At 41.9% G+C, this 25,052-nt stretch overlaps 2 pseudogenes; both read left to right on the forward strand.

The window, feature by feature from the left end:
- The first annotated feature begins 7,780 nt into the window (after positions 1-7,780).
- Positions 7,781-7,953, forward strand: LOC137080083 (U2 spliceosomal RNA; annotated as a pseudogene).
- A 12,792-nt stretch (positions 7,954-20,745) lies between these two features.
- LOC137079757 (U1 spliceosomal RNA) lies at positions 20,746-20,883 on the forward strand (annotated as a pseudogene).
- Positions 20,884-25,052: the final 4,169 nt, after the last annotated feature.

The raw sequence follows: 25,052 nt of genomic DNA on the forward strand, positions 1-25,052 counted from the left end.
TTTAGCGCGCCTTCACTATCGTGCAGTCTGACATTAATGTCAACTGAGATCTTACAGTGTGACATGGCGATCATGTTCGTACAGTCTGACAAGGGACATTCGCAAAGGATTTTGAAAAATCGCACAATGTGCAGGACCCATTAGAGAAATTGTACTGATATAATAAAACTGGTGAATGTGAAATATATACTCCCAGGTAACGGAACTTTGTAGAGGATAACTGAAATGGGATCACCCCAGCTAGAATTTGTTTAGCCAAATTATTTACTGGGAAACATTCACTTTTATTTATGTTAAGTTTGTAACCCAAAAAGGATCCAAATGTGTTAAGAATATGTAGCAAATCAGAAACTGAACCGATCGGGTTTGACACATAAAGGAGAAGGTCATCCGCATAGAGCGAAACACAATGTGCTATCCCTCCCCTAGTGATACCTGAAAAAAGCAATGCATTTTTCAAAGCTATGGAAAGCGGTTCTATCGCTAAAGCAAATAATAGAGGAGAAAGGGGACAACCTTGGCGGGTACCTCTTGTGAGGGGAAAATATTGCGAACACAAAAAGTTAGTTCTCACGCTGGCTACAGGTGCAGTGTACAAAAGACGTATCCATGATGTAAAAAAAGGGCCAAAACCAAATCTATCTAATATAGCAAACAAATACTTCCACTCGACCCGGTCAAAAGCTTTTTCCGCATCCAATGAAATAATAATTTCACTGGATGTAGAGGTGGATGATGGAGAAAAAATTATATCCAAAAGTCTACGAATATTTGAAGATAATTGTCGGCCCCTGATGAAACCGGTCTGGTCTTCAGAAACTATTTTAGGAAGACAGGGATCCAGGCGGCTAGCCAGCACCTTAGCTAATAATTTAACATCTGAATTTAACAAATTTATGGGCCTCCAGCTACCACATTCATCTGGATTCTTATCACGCTTAAGTAAGAGCGAATTAGAAGCCTGAGTGAGTGTTAAGGGAAGAGAGCCATTAATTAAGGAATTGTTATACATGTCTAACAATAAAGGTGCCAATTGTTAACTCCACCTTCTTAGCATGCAGCTCAGGAGTAGGATTATTAAGAAGCTGCCTATCAATTTCAATAATGGAATTAACCAGGTCTTGTAATTTTAGTTTTCTTTGCTTGTACTTGTAACCTGTGTATGAAATAATATGACCTCGAATTACTACTTTGAATGTTTCCCATAATAAAGAGGGAGAAACGGACTTATTAGTCTCGCAAAATACATCAATATTATTACTGATATATTCGCAGAATTGTTCATCTGATAGTAATCCTGAATCGAATCTCCACTGGATTGTCCTCCCTTTAATATGGGCAAAATTCAAGTTGAGAGAATGCGGGGCATGATCAGAAATAACTATAGCTGAATATTCACAAGAACTAACTAATGGCAAGAGTGCTTTATCCAAGAAAAAATAATCAATCCGAGAGCAAGATTGGTGAACACTAGAAAAAAAAAGAGAATTCTTTTTTTGATGGATTTAGATGGGGCCATGGATCAACACAACCAATCTGATCCATGAATGCTGACACTGCCTTGGCCATAGCTGTTTGGTCAAAAGATTTAGGATTTGACCGATCATACCTTGGGTCCATAACACAATTGAAATCGCCTCCCAGTATAAGATAATGAGAGTTTAAGTTTGGAATAGAGGAAAAAATGGAAGTAAAAAAAGTGGGATTATCCCAGTTTGGAGCATAAATGTTTACAAACACAACTGAAATGTGAAAAAGATTGCCAACCACTATAATATAACGTCCTTCAGGATCCGCAATAATCTGAGAAGGAGAGAAATTAACTCGTTTATGCATAACAATAGCGGCACCTCTGGCTCTGCTGTTAAAATTAGAATGAAACACCTGGCCTATCCAGGGTTTTCTTAATCTAATGTGAACTTCATTGCGCAGGTGTGTTTCCTGGAGAAAAATAATATCAAGGTTCTGGAGTGTGCTCTACCCTTTGTAAACAAGTATAAAAAAATGGAGGAGCTATGGCCCGCTGGTTCCTCCATATGGAGCGGCTCAAACCTTAATAAGAACGACGGTGTTGCCATTTTAATTAAAAACCCAAATATCTTGGTGAAGGGCAGCACGGTGCTGAAGGAAGGGCGAGCGCTTTAAGCAAATCTTAATTTTTTAGGTAGAGATTTTAATGTTCTTAATGTGTATGGTTTTAAGGGGAAAAATGATAGTTATGAGCTTTTAGAAGACTTGCAGCCCCACATGTTAGGAAGAGTTCCGGTAGTGGTGGCAGGGGATTTTAATTGTGTGTTATCCAAAAAAGACAGAAAGAGGGTAGGAAAAGATTTTAAAATTGATAAGACATCGGTTTTATTACAGGGTTTAGTTAGAGATTTTAATTTAGTCGACTGTTTTAAAAACATGCATCAAAGAGAGGAGGGCTACACTTGGTTCAGTAGTGATGGCGCCAAAGCCTCTCGAATCGACTATATTTTTACAAGAGACTGCCCGCCAACCGATGCTACATTGACTCCCCTCTTCTTTTCTGACCACCTAATGCTATCCTGCACCCTTTCACTACCCACGGGTGTGACGGTAGGGGGAGGGCTGTGGAAGCTGAACTGCTCCCTCTTAGAAGATGAGGACGTAGTAAAGGAATATAGGGAGCAGTTCAGCCAATGGCAGACCCTTTTATGAGACGCATGCACATTGGTGGGAGATGGTAAAAGACCGGACGAGACAAGGTAAAGATAAAAGGTAGGTAAAGATAAGAAAGATAAGGAAAAGAGACACATGATGGGGCTGCAAAAAAGATTACAGAGATATTTTACCCTTTTTAACAATGGTTTTGATTTTAATGATAAAATACAAGAGGTTAAAAAAGATTTTTTTTTAATTTTATCCAGTCTTCAGAGCAAAGGGGTCATTTTAAGAAGTAAAGAAAGAGAAATAGAAGAAGGTGAAAAATGTATTAGGTACTTTAAAAAAAAAGATAATGACACAAAGAAGGACTATAGTCAATGTAAAGGTAGAAGAGAGGGAAGCAAAAACGACAAAGGAAATTTTAAAAGGTATTGAAGATTTTTACAGAGAATTATATAGAACAAAATATGTAAACAGTGAAACTGTAAAGGAAGTTTTAGAATTTATAGTCAGTAAAGTCAACAGTGAAAATGAGCTTTTAACCCAAGATTTTACCATTTTAGAAATGCACAAATCCCTCAAAAGTTTTAAAAGAGGGAAGTCCCCAGGAGTAGATGGACTCCCCCTGGAATTTTATCTAACCTTTTGGGATATTTTAGCTCACGAACTATTGACTGTTTTTAAAGACTTTGAGGCGGTTGACAAACTTCCAGACAGTTTTAGAACAGGGATAGTTTCTTTACTTTACAAAACAGGAGACCGGACTGACTTCAAAAACTGGAGACCAATCACTCTTTTAAATTTTAATTGTAAACTTTTTAGTAAGATTTTAGCCACACGTATGTCGACAGTTTTAGAGGACGTAATCCACCCGGATCAAGCTTGTGCTGTGCCCGGAAGAAGGATAACAGACAGCCTGGTTCTGATTAGAGATGCCATCTGTTTTGCGAGAGACAGAAACATCCGGCTAGTAGTCCTAAATTTAGATTTTGAGAAAGCTTTTGACCGAGTCTCACACCAGTACCTGTTTCAGGTACTGCAAAAAATGGGTTTTCCGAAAAGGTTTATAGCTTGGGTGGGACTGCTGTACGAGGGCTTAAGCCCTATTCGGACTGGATTAGTTTAACATGGGGACGTGGGGGTAAAGTAATTATTACCAGATGTAGCGACTCAGGCGAATCAAACACACAATCGCCAGTTACATTTCACAAATATGTTTTGAATGCTTTGTGCTCAGTAACAGACCTTCCCCCAACACAACAGAGAAAGATTCTCCGTTACCCTGGAAACCATCTGATAAGACGTTTTATGGCCCAAAAGAATTTGGCCACAGAAAAGTGTCTTAGACACAAAGAGTTTAAGACACGAAGCTTGTAAAACACACGTTTTTGCCTCAAATTATAGACAACCATCTATAAATGAACATGCACCCCAGGACATTGTATGTAAACACATAACTGTCTTGTAAAATGTTTCTTCTGTATGGTATTTTGCATCTTTTTGTCTTTGTCTTAACAACTTACTAGTTCGGGTAACCTCATATATGTCATGTCTCCTATCAAGTTAATGCTCACTTCACGACTTACACTTCCATGTATGTCACTTATTCAGAAAATGCAGTGTGTGTTTGTTCCATTAATTAGAATATGAATGGTCAGAGACCCACTGATTCAAGCTTTGAAACAAAGAGCCATAAAATCTTCTGAGGAATTTCCCGCCTGGAAATCCCAACAATCTCATTGGTTAAGTCTAACCCCGGAGGGTGGGACTACTCCCAGACCCTTAAAAGGGAGGTGCTCGGATGCCCTCCCTCTCTCCTGCACTCTTCTCTTCTCTCTCTGGCGGAACACACCCACGGTGGCTGGCCTTTGAGCCAGGCCACCAATGTAGGCCCTCCAAGCAGGCCCACACACGACAAATGGGCCAGCAGGCCCCAATGCTCTCTTCCTCTCTTCCCCTCTTCCCTGGTTCTCCTTGCTTCCCTACTGATTCATCAAATTCCTAGCCCCGAGGGCATTTCTTCAGGGAGAACACAGAGCATCTCTAGAGCAACCAGCCGCTCCCCCCGACCTCGGAAAGAACTGCCGGACACGCAGGACATTTGAACTCGGAACACACGCGAGAAGCCAATACTAAAGCAAGTATTCTTATTTCCAAATTCAAACTGCTGTAAAGAGGGTGTGTTATTCTCCCGTTGGGACAAGTTAACTCCGTGAAGGTTGTATTTGATGAACTGAAGGAAAGCTGTTCCCCCCCACTCTCTTTGTCTCTCTCTCTCTCTCTCTCTCTCTCTCTCTCTCTTTATCTCTCTAAGTTCAGTCTATTCATTATCTTCGTTTATGTACCATATTCTTTCGTTTACTATCTATATTTCTACTCTCTTGATGCATATTTAGTGTGTACTTTCTGTGTGAATCGTAGTGTTATTTTTAGTCTGTGTTTATTAAACCTCCAAAAGACATTTAATGAGTTGAATCTGTTATTCTGCCACATACACGAAGTCAATGAAACTTACGATCTAACGTTACCTAACTGCTTATGCTACTATTTTAGTAAAGTAAACTGTACGACCACTTGAAATATTGATTTTGTCCTGATCAGTAAAGTTAATGTTTCTTATGTGCTCGTAAAGCAGTAATCCCTTATTGAGAATTGATTTGAAAGTCTATAACTAATTTGCAGGACAAACTTAGTAGGATAATTTCAAGCAATTCCGTAAAGGGTTACTTGTATTTAATTGAATCGGAAAATTTTATCGCAAATAATCGCAAAACCCCGAGAAGATTTTGGGACAGTAGAAGAAGCAAGAGACGTGTAAACCTTGGAGAAGCCTTTGAAAGATGGCGAAATCTTCGTGACAAACTCGGACTGCAGAGAGATGCTGATCTCGCTTGCGTTTTAATAAACAGGTCATTTAAGTAACCATTCAGCTAACATAATCCATATAATCATAACATGCTGTATGTTTGCATATTGCATTTGCATAGCGATCTTGACCACATTGAGACGCGTTTAGCTGAATACGTATATATTTTGTATTGTATCGGCGTTTCAAACAGGCGGATTCTCTGTTTTTGGAGACTGAAACAGCTATTTTTTTAAAAACTGATTCAAAAGTATATTTCTATCCGTATATTTGGTGACACGATGATGTCATGTGTAAAACGGAAGAGGGACTAGCTATTATTGGTTTTATATGTAGCTGGAGAAAGTAGCTTCATAAGGTAATATGCCACTATCTTGGTCAATTAATATAAGGTGACCATCACTTTTATCATATGTTAATACTAGCTACATATAATATTGATTTAATAATGATCTACTTATTCATATATCTCTGGGTTCCAAAATAAATGTTTATTAGAATGATTGATGAGCGTGGGGAGCGACACAGCGCGTTCCAATAAACAACGTATTGCTGGTGCTGGTTCTCTCATTTACTATGTTTTATGTTGGTAACGATAAACTAAATTGAAATTTATTTCCTTATTGAACAGTTGATATACAGAATGTTCGACAATCGCGGATGCCATGTCAACATATCTATAATTTGAGTAACTTAAATTATGATGTGCGGTTAATATGTCAACATAGCCTACCAACTTATAGGTATGTTGACATAGCGACCGCCCGCACAACATTCTGTCTCACACATTAGCTAACGTTACTGATAAGTTTGTTACGTAACGGTAGCTCGCTGCTATTTCATTAGATTGACATTACATAAAGTGAAAATCCGTAACTAAACTTAACAATAATAGAGATGTAATATAACAATTACCTTGTCAGTGAACATGTTTTCGGCTGGAGATGCCAGATTCGCTGGTTGACAGAGACAATGACAACAACTCCCATGAGCCCACGCACTTTCCCGACGTCATCAAAGTACGTCTGTTGTTATTATTTTGAATGAGTGACCCCTAGTGGCCAAAAGTTGCATACTGCATGTTTAAGATATGCCACGACCCCATCCAAAAAAATAAGGCGGCAGCCATGGCACGGTTTTGGATGGGGTCTTACCTAAGAGCACTGAAGATTTTACCAATTGATTTGAGAAGTCCTGTATCTTTTAATCTACCCACAGAGTACAGTTTTATAAAAAAGTTTTTAAAGAAACATTTTTTAGAACAACAAGACGTCACCCTTTTAACCAACCACAAGTCTCTTGTCTCCTTTGTGCAGGACCGGGAACCAGTGAGTCCAATTCCAAACCTCACTCTAAGTGAGGCAAAATTGGTCTGGAAGAATGCTGCTCACCCCGCTCTCCAGAATGGACACAAGGACTTGACATGGATGGTGGCTCATGAGATCCTCCCGGTCAGGGCGGTTATGCACTCCAGAGGGATGGCCAAAAATCCCATCTGCCTACGGTCCGGGTGCAAATCCCCGGAGACCGTCTACCATCTGCTCTGGGAGTGCGGTGCTGCGCGGGACCTGTGGGCCAGGGCCGGCCCCCTGTTTTTCCCGTGCCTGCCACCGGGTGGGGCACAGGTGGATTATAAGCTCGCCATCCTAGGGGTGGTTCAGGGCCTAAAAGCCCAAACATTGCATGAATTTGCATCGCTCTGGCTCACCCTCAACGTAATCAAGGATGCCATCTGGGTCACCAGAAACCTGCTGGTGGGGAAACGCGTGACGGTCCCCCTCCATGCATGCGAGCAAAGAATAAGATCAACGCAGCAGGGTGGGCCGCACGTCGTCATTCGGACGGGGGGGCCGAGGCTGCACGAGAAGGTCCCGGCCACCACCGACCTTGACCACACGTAGATGCACCCTCACCACTCTGGCTACGGGAACAGCGGGCCGGAGGAGAGGGGATCTCCGCTGAGCTCCAGAAATGGCAGGCCAAGTGTTCTTCCTGGAGACTAGGGGGGGAATGCAATCTTGACAAGGACTCACCCCCAGTCTTGCACAATGGATTTTATCATTTTTATTTTATTTATTTACTGATTTTTACATGCAAACACCACACCCCTTTTAAGAAACACAACACACTCATGGACTATTAAACAAGACTTGCACAATGGTTTTAGTTTTATTATTTTAAACACTGAATTCTTCATTTTAAACCATGTGTATTAAATGTTCTGCTTGTTTTAAATGTGTTGAAAGGAAAGTGTGTTTGTGAAATATGATTGTAAATGGTGACAATAAAACTTTTCAAAAGAAAAATCTGTTCTTATCAGTTTAATATCTGATACGTCCCCTATCCGGGGACTGCATATTAAATTGATTTTTGGCACATGGAGCCGGAACCGGGGCTTGCTCCGTCCACTTCACGCATCGACCTGGTATTGCAGTGCCTCCAGGAACGGTGTGCTTCCCCTTTTTGGGGACTGCGAATTGTTGTGACTAATAGAAGAACCAACAACACCACTGGAATTTTGTCAGAGAATACAGAAATACGCAGGAAGCACATACAAAATGACGATGACATGACGCAACAATGACTGTGCTATAGAGAAAGCAGCAAGCTGCGGTCATATGAGCATAGGAAAAAAAGAAGAACAAAAGCATCGGTCGCCGGCCGGCTGACCCATCACAGCACGTTTTTGATGTCCCTCTTAGGCCTAGTTCAGACTGCACGATTTTCAAACTCGTCGGGTCACTGCTCTTTTCACACTGCATGACTATCTGGGGTATCATTCAGTCACTGCTGTGTTCACACTGACCGATGGTTTGACGACAGAGGAGTTCACACTGCATGACTGAATAAGAGGAAGAATCGCCGACAACTCTCTCTCTCCGGTGACCAAACTACGTTTCCCAATTACACTTGCGATGTGTAGCGACTCAGGCGAATCAAACACACAATCGCCAGTTACATTTAACAAATATGTTTTGAAAGTGTGCTGATGGACAGACCTTCCCCCAACACAACAGAGAAGGATTCTTCAGTCACCCTGGAAACCATCTGATAAGGTGTTTTATGGCCGGAAAGAATGTGGCCACAGAGCTTTTGACACAGAGACACAGAGCTTTTTCCTCAAATTATAGACAAACCATCTATAAATGAACATGCACCCCAGGACATTATATGTAAACACATAACTGTCTTGTAAAATGTTTATTCTGTATGGTATTTTGCATCTTTTTGTCGTGGTCTTAACAAAGTACTAGTTCCGATAACCTCATATATGTCATGTCTCCTATCAAATTAATGCTCACTTCACGACTTACACTTCCATGTATATCACTTATTCAGAAAATGCAGTGTGTGTTTGTTGCATTAATTATAGTATGAAGACTCAGAGACCCACTGAGTCGAACCTTCAAACAAAGAGCTATAAATTCTGCTGAGGAATTTCCCGCCGGGAAATCCCAACAATCTCATTGGTTAAGTCTAACCCTGGAGGGTGGGACTACGGCCAGACCATAAAAGGAGGACCTCGGATGCTCTCCTCCTCCCTCTTCTTGTTCTCTTACTCCGCTCTGTTCACTTCTTCAACTCTCTCCTGTGGGAGCCAACACCCACGGGGGGGGGGGGCTGGCACTCAAGCCAGGCCACCAATGCAGGCCCTCCAAGCAGGCCTCATCTCTTCCAAAAATCTTCTCTTCTACAATCCGATCTTCAAGAACACGAAGCATCGCTAAAGCAAACAGCCGCTTCCCTCCCAACCTCGGAAAGGACCGCCGGACCGCCGGACACGCAGACACACATGCACACAAGCGAGAAGCCAAAACGAAACCAAAAAGAATGCAAGTATTCTATTTCTTACTGCTGTAAAGAGGGTGTGTTATTCTCCCGTTGGGATAAATTAACTCCGTGAAGGTCGTATCTGGTGAATTGAAGGAAAGCTGGTTCTAAATGGACTGCATTTAAATGCAGTGGTTCTCACCCTCCCCCACTCTCTTTGTCTCTCTCTCTCTCTCACTCTCTTTGTCTCTCTCTCTCTCTTTTATCTCTCTCTAACTTCAGTCTATTCAGTATTCTCTTTTATGTATTCTTTCGTTAATATCTATATTTCTACTCTCTTGATGCATATTTAGTATGTACTTTCTGTGTGAATTGTAGTGTTATTTTTAGTCTGTGTTTATTAAACCTTCAAAAGACATTTAATGAGTTGAATCTGTTATTCTGCCACATACACGAAGTCAATGAAACTTGCGATCTAAACGTTACCTAACTGCTTATGCTACTATGTTAGTAAAGTAAACTGTATGACCATTTGAAATATTGAACTTATCCTGATCAGTAAAGTTAATGTTTCTTATGCGCTCGTAAAGCAGTAATCCATTATTGAGAATTGATTTGAAAAGTCTATAACTAATTTGCAGGACAAACTTAGTAGGATAATTTCAAGCAATTTCATAAAGGGTTACTTGTATTTAATTAAACAATTTTCCCTATCGGAAAATTTTAATACGTAATGAACAACCGGCAAATCATATTCATAAATTCATGAATATTGAATATTAAATCCCTTTTGAGTTAATTATTCCCCGAGACATTAAACTCATTAGTCGTTGTTGTTACAGATGTGACAAGTAAACAACGCAAGATCACACATGCGTCAGACCGGAGTTCTCGCGCGAGATTTGGAATTGTTATTAAAAATGATAAACTGCACAAAGTTTGCTTCAAATTGTATGTGCGCTGATTTTTGGAGAAAAAGAAAAAAGATTATGCCGGAGGAAATTGTTGGAGAGACAGAGGGAGCCAGGATTGTGTTCTGCAAAGACAGTTTGAGGTAAATACACAATTTTGTAATGTGCTGCTGCTGTGGCTGGATGTGCAAATGTTTGGCCTTTGTTTCTGTTTGATAGAATTGTAAATATATCTATTAAAATACTGAAATTCTGCTCTATAACTCCTCCCTGAACCTCCTGCTGCCCTGTATCTCACTCTCTCATTGGCTGTCGGTGTAATTTTTAGTCACAGCAGGAGTTTGAATCGCCGACAGGTCCAGATATTTAGCATGCCAAATATCTCACCGGCGTCGGCGACTCGTCGGCGATTCTCTCTGATCGCGTCTTTGATTATTCACACTGCGTGATTGTCACTCGCGTGCACGAGCACCGATTTGCCTGTGATCACGGGCATTTGTCGGCGATTTCACAAAACCTGTCGGCGACTCAAAATCGGGGCAAAAATCGGGCAGTGTAAACTAGGCTTTATTTGAGAGTCTTTACCAACGAGCTGATGAGTCGAATCAGGTGTTTGTGTTGGATGGATTAGGGACACCTGATTCAAATCAAGGTCACGCACGTAGCAGTCAAATAATGGAAGTTGCCTCGCCCTTCCTTTTCTTGGGGGAGGGGAAGGTCACCGTGTTTGAGGATGGCGAAGGGGGATAGGGCGCCTCTGCCTGGAGGCCAGGCAACTCATACTTACCTGGCAGGGGAGACACCATGATCAGGAAGGTGGTTCACCCAGGGTGCACGTTGAGTTTTCTTCAATCCTCATTTATCCTGCTTCCAGAAGTAATGATCCCTTGGTTCAGATCCCTTGTCTGAATTTTCATCTTCGTTCCTTGGGGACTGGAGAGAGACGATGGCGGCGCAAGCACCATGACGGAATGCAGCAAGATTTGTGCTGTTGGAAGAACTGGAAATGGATCGGTTGACCTTCAGTAGAAGGATATTGCAAACAGAATTGGGTTTCAACCCATCCCAACTGGACTTCATTTTCGCCTTACCGGGTAGGAAAAGTTTGAAGTTATTTGTGCTACTCTACTGCTATACGAACAATGCTTGGAAAGATTTCAAATTAAAAAGAGTGAAGCTGCTTGCTTTCAAAAGATTTAATTGATCCCTTTGGCTGAGAGAGAACTGAGAATTGTGACTGTGATGATGTATTCAGAGAGGATTAAAATTGAGGATATATCTACATGGCTCTCAATGCACTGCTCAGTTACAAAAGCCTTTCAAATTAAAGATGAAGATGGAATTAAGATGGGAGCATCCAAATTCCATGTTCGCTTGAGAACCAATGAGAAAGGAGAGCTTCTCCACCTGCCGTCAATTATCCAATTGGGCACCATTAGAGGCCTTGTTTTTTTACAACGGCCAACCCAAGGAATGTAGGAAATGTGGTTCTCTAAAAACTGTAAAAACTGCAAAAAACATGGCCATCTACCAAAAAATTGCCCGGTACCAATGAAATGTAATCTGTGTGGTGCAGATAATCATAGATTTCATGATTGTCCATCTGCATATGCAAATAAAGCTCAACAAAAACCTCAGATAGCTTGGGAAAAGGAGTCTTATCAACCTGAAGTAACTGAAATAGAGGAAAATCTCTTTAGTAACCAGCGCCCTTCAGTTACCAACATCAACACCATAACAGATCAGGGTGAAAATATCAATTTGAGAGATTCTCCCCCTTTGATTCCTGGCGAGAGGGATGTTAGACCACAGAGACAAGGCCGCAGGGCCGCACGGTCTGCTAGACCACAGAGACAAGGCCGCAGGGCCACACGGTCTGCTAGACCACAGAGACAAGGCCGCAGGGCCACACGGCCTGTTAGGCCACAGAGAGAAGGCCGCAGGGCCACACGGAGACAAGGCTGCAGGGCCACACGGTCTGCTAGACCACAGAGACAAGGCCGCAGGGCCACACGGAGACAAGGCCGCAGGGCCACACGGCCTGTTAGACCACGGAGACAAGGCCGCAGGGCCACACGGACTGTTAGACCACAGAGACAAGGCCGCAGGGCCACACGGTCTGCTAGACCACAGAGACAAGGCCGCAGGGCCACACGGCCTGTTAGACCACAGAGACAAGGCCGCAGGGCCACACGGTCTGCTAGGCCACAGAGAGAAGGCCGCAGGGCCACACGGAGACAAGGCCACAGGGCCACAAGGAGACAAGGCCGCAGGGCCACACGGTCTGCTAGACCACAGAGACAAGGCCGCAGGGCCACACGGTCTGCTAGACCACAGAGACAAGGCCGCCGGGCCACACGGCCTGTTAGGCCACAGAGAGAAGGCCGCAGGGCCACACGGAGACAAGGCCGCAGGGCCACAAGGAGACAAGGCCGCAGGGCCACACGGTCTGCTAGACCACAGAGACAAGGCCGCAGGGCCACACGGAGACAAGGCCGCAGGGCCACACGGAGACAAGGCCGCAGGGCCACACGGCCTGTTAGACCACGGAGACAAGGCCGCAGGGCCACACGGCCTGTTAGACCACAGAGACAAGGCCGCAGGGCCACACGGTCTGCTAGACCACAGAGACAAGGCCGCAGGGCCACACGGAGACAAGGCCGCAGGGCCACAAGGAGACAAGGCCGCAGGGCCAAACGGTCTGCTAGAACACAGAGACAAGGCCGCAGGGCCACACGGAGACAAGGCCGCAGGGCCACACGGCCTGTTAGACCACGGAGACAAGGCCGCAGGGCCACACGGCCTGTTAGACCACAGAGACAAGGCCGCAGGGCCACACGGTCTGCTAGACCACAGAGACAAGGCCGCAGGGCCACACGGCCTGTTAGACCACAGAGACAAGGCCGCAGGGCCACACGGTCTGCTAGACCACAGAGACAAGGCCGCAGGGACACACGGCCTGTTAGGCCACAGAGAGAAGGCCGCAGGGACACACGGAGACAAGGCCGCAGGGCCACAAGGAGACAAGGCCGCAGGGCCACACGGTCTGCTAGACCACAGAGACAAGGCCGCAGGGCCACACGGCCTGTTAGACCACGGAGACAAGGCCGCAGGGTCTTCTAGACCAGAGAGAGGAGCGCCGTTGTGAAAAATAAATATAAGACTTAGCCGAACATTTAGATAATTAATCACGGAACTGAAGGTAGGATACATACCATATAAGATTAAAGGAGTTCATTGAAGTGTAGCTTACTTGACTCTTAAGACAAATGAGAATTCTTAGTATTACCTGTAGATTGGGCATACTATAGGATTAGAGTCCTGAAGATGATCATCTTGACCATCATAAAAACTTGTTTAGTAGTTGCTGTGGCTGAACATAATCCTGAAGAGTGTCCGTTATACAGATGAGCTGGTCAGCAGTACTGTAGGTCTTTCATAAGGTAAATTTTAAATCGCCTTCTTGATATGGGGACCCGTTGGAGAGTAGGAAAAGTGCAGAATGATTAGGGATACTGTGCTTAGAGATATTTCCTTTAACGAAAACAAAGCCCCACAGCTAACAGCAGTAGGTCTCATGGTGGAAAAGGCAAAAATAGAGATGGCGCACAATAGTCCACATTAGGCCATGGACAAGTTCATGAGAGCTATAGATACTAATGAAAACAGGAACAATGAGCATTAGTAAAGACAAAGAGCATACCACCACCTGTGATTGCATGAAATTATGGCTTGAAGTTGAAGTGTTGAGCTATTTTGAGTCAGAACTTGCTTGTACTAGAATACATATAGTGCCATGCACACAGCACCTTGATAGAGGAAGCAGATTCTGCGCATTTGAGCTGCATTTGTAGCAACCAGATCCATGAGAATGTCCTATACGTATACGAGTTGGAGAACTGCAGTTCTTTGCATCGGCATTTGGAGAAGTTGAAACCATTGGTGTGACTTCTGCTTACAGCTTGATAAACTGCTAGCTATTGGACCCTGAAAAACATATGAAAAAGATAATTATGCAATTATCCTCATTGATACCCTAATCCTGGTTCGTACTGTGCGATTGAGACAAATATCGGAATCCTGAAAACTCCTTTTACCCAAGCTAACATGTCTTTGATAGTTATTTATATGTTCTCACCGACAGCTGCTGGAGTTTTTTTTTTTTTTTTTAGATTATTCGGAATGCAAAGTGCATTATTAATAAAATATATTAATATTAATAAAGGGAGCACCATCCGCTCACTTACCGAATTCATAAAATATTTGAATATTGTTCCTGCACTGTGGTTTAGTTGCCATACAGGATGCAATCATTGTGAAGCAGTTAATTGAGCGCAGAATAAAATTAGTGCTGTGTCACATATAGTTGAATGCAAACCTGGCCAACCTTGGTGCTGTGAGTGAGCGAGAATCGCGTATGAGTTTAAATTGAGGCACTACATCCAAGCACAGAAGGGCAGAGTGATACGCAACACTATAAAGTTTCTAAAAAAAAAAAAAAATAGTATTGATAATACTATAATAATACTCTACTACTACTAAAAAAATAATTAAAAAAAACAGACATTTCCAGATATAGGTGAATAAAACGGAGCCAGAGTTAAATTACCAGAAGTAACAAAAAGACAAAGCACGCAATTACAAATATGCGTGTTTGATTTGATGACCTAATTTATAATACATAATTAATAGATGCGCATGTTTAAGGCAATATGAAGCATCTTCAAGGAGCACATTCGCAACACTTCTTCCTAGAAAGGAAGCCATGTAAATGATGAAGAGACGTTTCCAACACTGGGATCCACATAAATTTGATCAAAACATGTATGAATGAACTCTCCTGGATGACAGGCCCAAACTTTAAGCTTGATATTTTATCAGTTTAAATTATGTCTTGGAGTTGTGATTGATGACCAGTTAAACTTCACTGACCACATTACTGCAAAAGCCCGGTCCTGCAGATTTGCTTTATACAACATTAGAAAGATTAGACCCTTCCTATCAGAACAGGCTGCACAACTCCTGGTTCAAGCTCTTGTTCTCTCCAGACTGGATTATTGTAATGCTCTTCTGGCTGGGCTTCCAGCATGCACTATCAAACCCTTGCAGCTGATCCAGAATGCAGCGGCGAGAGTGGTCTTTAATGAGCCGAAGAGAGCGCATGTTACGCCTCTCTTCATCAAACTGCACTGGTTGCCAATGGCTGCTCGCATCAAATTCAAGGCACTAGTTATCGCCTACAAAACAACCTCTGGCTCGGCACCAATATACCTAAATTCACTTGCTCAGACTTACACACCCTCCAGAAGCTTGCGTTCTGCGAACGAGCGGCGCCTCGTGGTTCCATCCCAAAGAGGCATGAAATCGCTCTCACGGACATTTTCCTGGACCGTTCCTACCTGGTGGAATGACCTGCCGATCTCAATTCGTGCTGCCGAGTCTGTAGCCATTCTTAAAAAACATCTTAAGACACATCTTTTCCATTTGCACTTGACCAATACAGAATAGCACTTACTGATCACCACAGCAACGACCAAAAGCGTACACTCCTGGATCATATCTACGTCTCTCATCCGGATTTGCGCCTTCAGGCGGGTATGTTACATAGTAATCATAACTATCAGAATCCAGTGTTCTGTATATTGCGTACGTGAGTTTTTGTTGTAGATGGCTATTGCTGCGCGTTTAGCTAGAATACAAAACCAACCCATTGGGCCACTGAATCTGCATTAACGACAACAGCTGGGGCAACAGCCTTAGTCCTAATGGGTTGTAGCTATCTTAGCTATCAAAATCCAGTGTTCGGCACTGTGCGGACGTGAGTTTTTGTTGTAGATGTCTGTCTTTAAAAAAAAAAAAAAAAAAAAAAAAAAAAAAAAAAAAATTGTGTATTGTGCTAATTAATTGAGATTTCTTACAGCTCTTACAGGTTTTTGGCCTTGTCTGTTCCGTTGCTTCTATTACTCTCCCCTTTTTTGTAAGTCGCTTTGGATAAAAGCGTCTGCTAAATGATTAAATGTAAATGTAATGTTGTATGGGGAACTCGCTGCTTGCAAAATAGCATTATTTAATGAGCCAATACACTGATGCTGGTGCTGTACTTTTAAGAACTACTCAGAGCACGTTAACATGTTAATTTACTTCAGCAATCTCATAATACTGAGCTGATCCGTGATTCAGCTTAGTTCAAGAGACGCCCCGATTAAAGGGTTACTTTAAACCCCATGATTGCCTTGCATTGATGGGGAGAATGATAGAGGCAAATATGCAAAAATATGCATTCATGGGGAGAATGATAGAGGCAAATATGCTGTTCCGTCGGTTCTGTTCAAAACTATTGTCAATGATAGCCCGTGCATAATATTTTCAAGGCATTATGTGGTTACGACACAAACAAGCCACAAACAATGACCGATCGCGTTGCACGAGCAGGTGCTGCGTCCCAGACGCGTGCGACAGCTCTAAACACGCTTGCAAAGAAAATGAGAGAAAAATACTACACCCAATCGTCATCGAAAAAGCATAACCATATCCATGCGATGAATGCTTGATGTAGTTATGACGCCAGATGGTGATGAAGAACGCAGCCGTATGTTTGATAATATGCCAGTCCTCCATTAAAGTGATTGACTGAATCTGAACTCGAGATTTCCTCGCACAAGCGACTTTTGCCGCGACAGCCCAAGGAACAAAATGATAGGCTGACATGGACTTAAACGCCACTGTATTGTACATTGTTACTTTATAGTAGGGCCGTCGATCGACCGCTACGAGACGTTAGGATCGTCAACTAACTGTAGCGTCAGCTCTGCACCGTGGAGCGTAAGCATGCGTTGAATTGGGGCGTCAGCATCTGCGAACTCAAACATGAGTAAGTACCGATCTTTTATACCCAAGTATTAGAATGTGATTGGATAGATAGAAGTTGAAGTGACGTAACAATTAAGTCTTCCTGGCAGAACTTATGCTAAAGCTATCATTTTCTTAATGGAAACTTACTACTCGATGGACTGGGAACTCTTCCTGCATCATTTCCACTTCTTTCAGATTCTTCCTCGTCAGCTGATCATATGGCAGAAGAGGTGGACCCCCCTTCATCAACCAATGTTCCATCGGAAATCTACAATCAAGAGGATTTATCCAATTGGTCATCAGTGTCATCTAATTCGACCCCTTTTCTCGATTCCAAGGAAATGGATTCCTTATCTTGTACTATGCATATGAACAAACAACCGCTTCAAAAATGAAACAGAAATACAAGATACAAAGAAGAAGAGAAAGAGGCAAAAAAACAACAACTTGAACTTTCTTAAAGTTAGCTGCCTGTCCCCCCTTTCTTCTCTCCACAATGGCCCCTTTATCAGTTTCCACTATTAACACTAGAGGCATTATGGATCCAGGGAAATGTGTTTTCTTATTTATATAATGCAGATCATGATATCATTTTACTTCAGGAATGTAATATCTCCTTTAAGTCAGACTATAAATATTTAGAAAACAGATGGACATGGTCAGTCAATGTGGTCTGGAGACAACGATAATAGATCTTCTGGGGTAGCTATCCTTTTCAAAGGGAATGCTTTAAAAATCCTTAAAACACAAGAGGTTGTAAATGGGAGATTAATATACGCAGATGTTAAATTAGACAATAATTGTTTTCGTGTGATCAACGTATATTGCCCCACAGATTTAGAGTCGAAAAGAAATTTTGAAAGCAATACCACCTTTACTAATTTGTGGGAGGTGACTTCAATTGTCCCTTAACCCAGAAGGACAGAATTTCTTCCTCTATGGTTAATTTAGACTCAAGCTCCCAAGAATTAATTAAATTAGTTAAAGACTTCGGATTAGTTGATTCCTTTAGAACCAAACACCCGGACAGCCCTGGGTACAGTTGGTCAAATGGTCGGAGTTGTTCCAGGATTGATTTTCTTTTTACTTCATCGCAGATAAAAGTATTGAATGCTGGAGTAAACCCAACCTTTTTTTCTGACCATGCAAAAGTAGACACTGAGATAGAATTTGGAGGGATATGAACGAAAGGTATAGCGTATTGGAAACTGAATATTAGCTTACTAGAGAATCAGGAAATTGTGCGTCGATACAAAGGGAAATTGTGTCAATGGAAGAGTTTACAGTTGTTATATAACTCAATGGGCGAATGGTGGGAACATTGTAAAATTAGAACAAAAAAAAATTCTTTATGAATAAGGGTAGAAAAATCAAGAAGAAAAAAGCACTTTTATGTAAATTACACCAAAAGAATTTACAACAATTCTATACTATGGCCCATTCTGGGTTTGATGTTATTGATGATATTAAGAGACTCAAAAAAAGAATTTCAGATATCTATGCTGATCAGAATAGGAGCTTGATGATAAGAAGTAGATTACAACATAAAGAATCTAATGAGAAATGTACTCGTTACTTCTTTAAAAAAGTGCTCCGGTCAAGATCAATTAGAGATGAATTAAAAAAATAAAAATAATGAATCTATTACTGAAACAAAAGATTTAATATTATACATTCATTCCTTTTATCAGGATCTCTTCTCTGAAAAGGAAATAGATGATGAATTAATGGGTAGTTTTATTCCTAAACGTCAAATTAAAGAAGAGTTATTGATTGAAATGGAAAAAGATTTCACGATCGACGATCTGACAAAAGCACTCAATAGTATGAAAGGTAATAAATGTCCAGGAGCAGATGGTTTACCCAAAGAATTTTATATAATATTTTGGAAAGAGTTGAAAGATACATTGTTGTCAATGTTTAAAGAAAGTCTTAATTTGGGTAAACTTCCCCCGACATTGAGAGAGGGTACCATTTCTATTTTATTTAAGAAAGGGGATAAATCTGATTTAAAAAATTGGCGCCCTTTGACCTTGCTGGGCACTGACGTAAAGATATTGTCCAAAGCAATATTTTTTCGTCTTCAGCCTATTATGGAAGGTTTAATAGGGATCGATCAAACAAGTGGGGTCAAAGGTAGATCCCTACATCAAAGTCAGGGTTGTGGCCTATCGCCATTACTTTTTGTGTTAGCTATAGAACCATTAGCTTTAGCTATTAGGCAGAAATCAGAATTGAAAGGGTTAGTAATTCCGGGGAGCTCGGGAAAAGAAGCAAAGCTATCGTTATATATGGACGATCTTACCCTTCTACTGACAAATAACCACTCAGTAGAAAAGGCACTACAGGTATGCAATCTTTTTATGCTAGCAACTGGTATGAAGATCAATAGAAGTAAAAGTGAGACTCTATATCTTAATTGGACAGAACCTAAACAAAATTTTGGACTAAAGAATCAGGACAAAGACATTCAAATCTTAGGAATGGTATGGTGTAAAGATATGGAGGAAAGGAATTGGAATTCTAAATTACATCAAATAGAGTTGAAAATAAAACAGTGGGAAAATAGAGATCTTACACTTAGAGGGAAAGTGTTAATAATCAATGCAGAGATCATAGCACCACTTACATATGTAGCGGCAACTTTGCCTGCTCCAAGACGATTTTTAAACTCAGTAAAAAAACTGATGTTTCGTTTTTTATGGAGTTCCAATCAAGAGAAATTGAAACGTGAGATAGTATGTAAAAATGGAGAAAGGTGGATTAGCAGTTCCTGATATTAATGCCAAATTAGATGCTATGTTTTCTCTTCCTATAATTAGAGCTTGTCTAAATGAAGAAGAATCCAACCTTAGTAGTTTCTTTGCAAAGTTTTGGGTAGGCCAAGAAATAAGGAGAATATGGAATAAGAGAAAGCCACAAAATACCCCACATGCAGAAACTAGACCAGTCATGTATGAAAGAGTACTAAGCTTATTTAAAAAATCGTTGTGGTCCAATACTTCAATCAGTAATTTGAATAGACGGCTAATAGAAGAAAAGTTATCCCCTTTCTTACTTAGAATGTGCCCTGTCGGTAAGCTTATAGAAGTAGAATGTGTCAAAGTTTGGAGGAATGTGAACGATGACTTTTTATTCAATTGTCATAAAGATATTGCTTGGCAAGTTGTACAAAACTGTTTACCTACTCAGGTTTTTTTTAAGAAAAGGAACTGTACTCTAACTACTTTGTGTCCTAGAATGAACTGTGGTGAAGAAGAGACAATTAGACACTGTTTGTGGGAATGTTCATATGCCCAGAAGGCATGGAATTCAATTCATCCATGGTTGTTAAATCTCTATAGAGTGCCAAGCGAGGGAGATATTTGGTATGGAGAACTAAATGAGACACATTTGAAAAAATGGATTCGTTGGTGGAATTTTATAAACATTTTTAAAGAACCGTTATGGAAATCTAGAAATATTTGTGTGTTCCAGACTTATGAGATACCGGTTAAATCAGTGGTAAAATCAAGTCTAGGATGAATTAGGGACTATATATTAAGAAACACACAGAAATTGAGTGCTTATGAAATAGAACAGATGTGGAACATACCAAATGTCTCTCCCTTTAACATGATATTGAAGATGAATTAATCACTACAAAGTTTGGATAAGTTTAAACAGTAATTTGTCAACAATGTAGTTTTTTATTTGTAAATAAATAAATAAATAAATAAATTTAAAAAAAGGTTCACCCAGGGTGAGGCTCGGCCATTGCACTCCGGTTGTGCTGACCCCTGCGAATTCCCCAAATGTGGGAATCTCGACTGCATAATTTATGGTAGTGGGGGACTGCGTTCGCGCTCTCCCCTGTACACACTGGTTAAAAGCAGATAGCGTGGAGGGAAAAAGCGTGCAGTTCTTAACGGTTGTGGCGTCGCCCACTGCCCCAAAGGGTGAAGTTGCACCAGTTTTGTTATGTTTCTGTCTCTTTCTGCTGTGTCAGCCAGTGACCCGGAGAGTTCAGAGAACTGAACTGCGTTTGTTTTCATCGAAGTTGTCGAAACCTGCGACCGGTTTGCCGAATGTGGATTTTTCCCACAAACTTTGATATTCAATGGACGATTTGATTGACAGCAGTGGCCCCAAAGGCAAAGTTGTTCAGATGGAGGTTTTCTGTCGTATGATACGACTGTCTCGTGCGCGTGCGTGAAAAAGCACGTGCCATATGTTCGCCTATAGCCGCTCTCATGTTGTTGCTTTTTCATTTTAAAGCGCCACTAGGTGGCCATTCACTGCGTCCTTTCTCGTCTGACCCCAGAATGAGCCCGTGCACGGGTGTACCGGCTTGGATGAAAATGTCTCGTTCCGTCCAAGAGCTATAGCCGTTCTAGCAGACCCCGCCTCGCCCACCCCGTAGGTTTCGGCCTGCCGCCGCCAAGCTGAATCGAAATTCCCACTTTTTATCCGATCTGGACGGACAGAGGGACTCCAGAGAATCTTTCTGCACTGGTTTGGGCCAGATCGGGCAAAAGACCTAGGACTAGTGTGCAAAAGTAGGTTTTTCACAAAATCCCAAATACCCGAAAATTTTCCGATGGTATAAGACACTTGGTTCTGCGGCGTGCGGTTTGGGAGCTACGAGCCATTTCGTACTTTCGGTGGCTGTAGCGCCACCGCCGGGCCCATCGGGGGCCACCATTGGTGATGTTGTAGAGCGAGTGGCTAGTACCATCCCTCAAAGTTTCAGGTCTCTACGACGTACGGTTTGGTCTGCCCGGTCACATTTAGGGCAGAGTGCATTGACGACTGAAGGTCCTCGCAACAGCAGTAGGGTTTCCGGGATGCACTCAAAAGTTGTGGATCGATTTTCGGGGTCAGGCAGCGCTGAGCTGGAACGCTGGCGGCCTTTGTCAACCTTCGATGTTAGTTTTAGATCTGCTTCCTTGTTGCAAGATTTCTGGCAACGATTTGAGCATTGCAAGACCCAGTTCTTCATGTTCAATGTTGAGAAACTTTCTGACAATTCTATTAAAACAGTGATTGTTAGAATGTTCAATGAAACAGTGAGTGGAGATGATGTTGCTGTATGGCTGGGTAGATTTTGCACGGTTCAAAGTTCACCAGTCAAGGTGCTTGACGAAGACAGCATCTGGAATTGCGCTTGGAGAGTTCCCATTAAACAGTGGGAAGATCCAATCGGATTCCAGGGTCTGAGTCATTTACCCTCAATGATTGTGTTGGAAGAGAACCGTGGCTACATTCATTATCAGGGAATGCCCAAATTGAGCCAAAAATGTGGGAAAATGGGACACCTCGTTGAGGCATGCCAAGAAATTGCGTGTAGGAAGTGCAGAGAAATTGGTCACATTTTTGAGGAATGTACCAATGGCAGACGGTGTAATGTCTGTGGAGATGCTAACCATTTCTACAGAGATTGCCCTAAAAGTTTTGCCAACAAGTTGAAAGGGAATAAAATGGCCGCCCCACCAAAGGAACAATCAAAAGAACAAAGAGAGAAGGAGGCGGGCCCTGAGGTTTTGGCTGGAATTTCACATTCCCAGCCATCCTCAGGGATTGGACAAGAAGGAGGAAGTGGGGCGGCCACAGGGGCGGAGTCAGAATGCATTAGTGAACAGGGGGAGGAAGCCGCTCCCCAACAAGAAAAAAGTAAAGACAAAATGGAGGAGGAAGAAGATGAAACGCCTTCTTCCCTCTACACCGTATCGGATAGTGGGAGTGAAACCAAGTGTTCACTCCCAAATGCTCAAGTGCAGAAAAGGTCTGCGAGATCTCCTCTGCTTCAAACAGAGGAGAAAAGACTGCGGGCATCGCATCGGCCAGATAGTTCCTCTTCGGAAGATCTGAACCGTATGTGGCCTGCAGACTCTCCAAATGAAGTCTCTTTTCTGCACTTTAAGCTAAGAACATCGTCACCAAAGGATCCACAAGAGGTTTCCTCTGTGGATTCTGAGGCGGTGAGCACTTGCCCCCCTGATCCCAGTTTATCTGGGGAAAAGGAAAGGCAGGTGCAACAAGAAGTAACATGATTTTAATGTAATTTCTGTAGTCTTTTTATTTGGTTTTATTTTCATCAATGCTTGTATTTTTAACCATACTGCTCATGGCCCTCACTATCTCTACAATCAATGTGAGAACTGTGAGGTCTACCTTGCGAGCACAGAGTGTTTTATCATGTTTAAATAATTTTAAGTCAGATGTCCTTTTGTTGCAAGAGTGTGCTCTGCCCTTTTTAACCAATTTTAGAAAATGGGAAGAGCTGTGGACCCAAGGACCCTCCATCTGGAGTGGCTCCAAATTTAACAGAAATGACGGTGTGGCAGCACTGTGGTGAGGGATGGGCGGGCAATTTTAGTTAATCTGACTTTTTTAGGTAAGGATTTTAATGTTTTAAATTTGTATGGTTACACGAGGAAAAATTACAGATACAAGCTTTTAGAAGATTTGCAGCCCCACATGTTAGGTAGGGCTCCCCTAGTGGTAGCAGGGGATTTTAATTGTGTTTTAACAAAAAAAGATAGGAAAAGGGTAGGAGAGGATTTTAAGGTCGACAAGACATCGGTTTTATTAAATAAATTGGTCAAAGATTTTAAGTTATTCGACTGTTTTAAAACAATGCATCAGAGAGAGGAGGGCTTCACCTGGTTCAGTGGTGATGGCGCCAGAGCCTCTCGTATCGACTATATTTTTACAAGGGACTGCCCGCCAACCGATGCAACATTGACCCCCCTTTTCTTCACTGACCACATAATGGTCTCCTGCACCCTTTCACTACCCACGGGTGTGACAGTAGGGGGAGGTTTGTGGAAGCTGAACTGCTCCCTATTAGAAGATGAGGAAGTGGTTCGAGAGTATAGGGAGCAGTTCAGCCAATGGCAGACCCTCCAAGACTTTTTCAACTCACAAGCACAGTGGTGGGAGATGGTAAAACAAAGGACAGGACATTTTTTTTAGAAAAATAAGAAAGGAGTAAAAGAATAAAGAAAATAGACGCATGATGGGGCTGCAAAAAAGACTGCAGAGATATTTTAACCTTTTAAATAATGGATTGGATTTTAAGGAGGAAATAAAGGAAGTAAAGAAAGAAATGTCAGTTTTATCCGAAACTCAAAGTAAGGGAGTAATTTTAAGATGCAAAGAAAAAGAGATAGAAGAAGGAGAAAAATGTACAAGATATTTAAAAAAAAAGACTATTTCACGGGGAGGGTCAATAACAATCTTAAAAACTTTAAGAGGGAGGGAGGCAAAAAACATGGAGGACATTTGAGGTGAAATAGAACTTTTTTATAGTAATTTATACAGCCAAAAGAATGTACACAATGACATCTTAAATGAAGTTTTAGAATTTTTAGAAACAAAGATAAAGAGTCCAAACGTGCTTTTAGCCCAGGATTTTACTCTTTTAGAATTAAATATATCTCTCAAAAGTTTTAAAAAAGGGAAGTCCCCAGGAATGGATGGACTTCCCTTGGAGTTTTATTTGACTTTCTGGGACATTTTAGCACATGACTTACTGACAGTTTTTAAAGAATTTGAGACTCTCGACAGACTTCCGGACAGCTTTAGAGTAGGGATAGTTTCGCTTTTATATAAAAAAGGAGACAGGACTGACTTGAAGAACTGGAGACCAATCACGCTTTTACATTTTGACTGTAAACTTTTTTGTAAGATTTTAGCTACACGCATGTCAACTGTTTTAGAGGACGTAATCCACCTGGATCAAGCATGCGCTGTGCCCGGTAGGAAGATCACAGACAGCCTGGTACTGATTAGAGACGCCATCTGTTATGCGAGAGACAGAAACATTCGGCCAGTAGTCCTAAATTTAGATTTTGAAAAAGCTTTTGACCGCATCTCGCACCAGTTCCTTTTTAAGGTACTGGGAAAAATGGGGTTCCCAGGGAGGTTTATAGCTTGGGTGGGACTGCTATACAACAGTCTAGTCAGTAAATTTGCAGTTAATGGGCATTTATCCAAAGCTGTAAACATTCACAGCGGCGTCCGTCAGGGGTGTCCTTTAT

The sequence above is a fragment of the Pseudorasbora parva genome, chromosome 6, assembly GCF_024679245.1.
Source record: "Pseudorasbora parva isolate DD20220531a chromosome 6, ASM2467924v1, whole genome shotgun sequence".
In the NCBI taxonomy this organism is placed as follows: domain Eukaryota; kingdom Metazoa; phylum Chordata; class Actinopteri; order Cypriniformes; family Gobionidae; genus Pseudorasbora; species Pseudorasbora parva.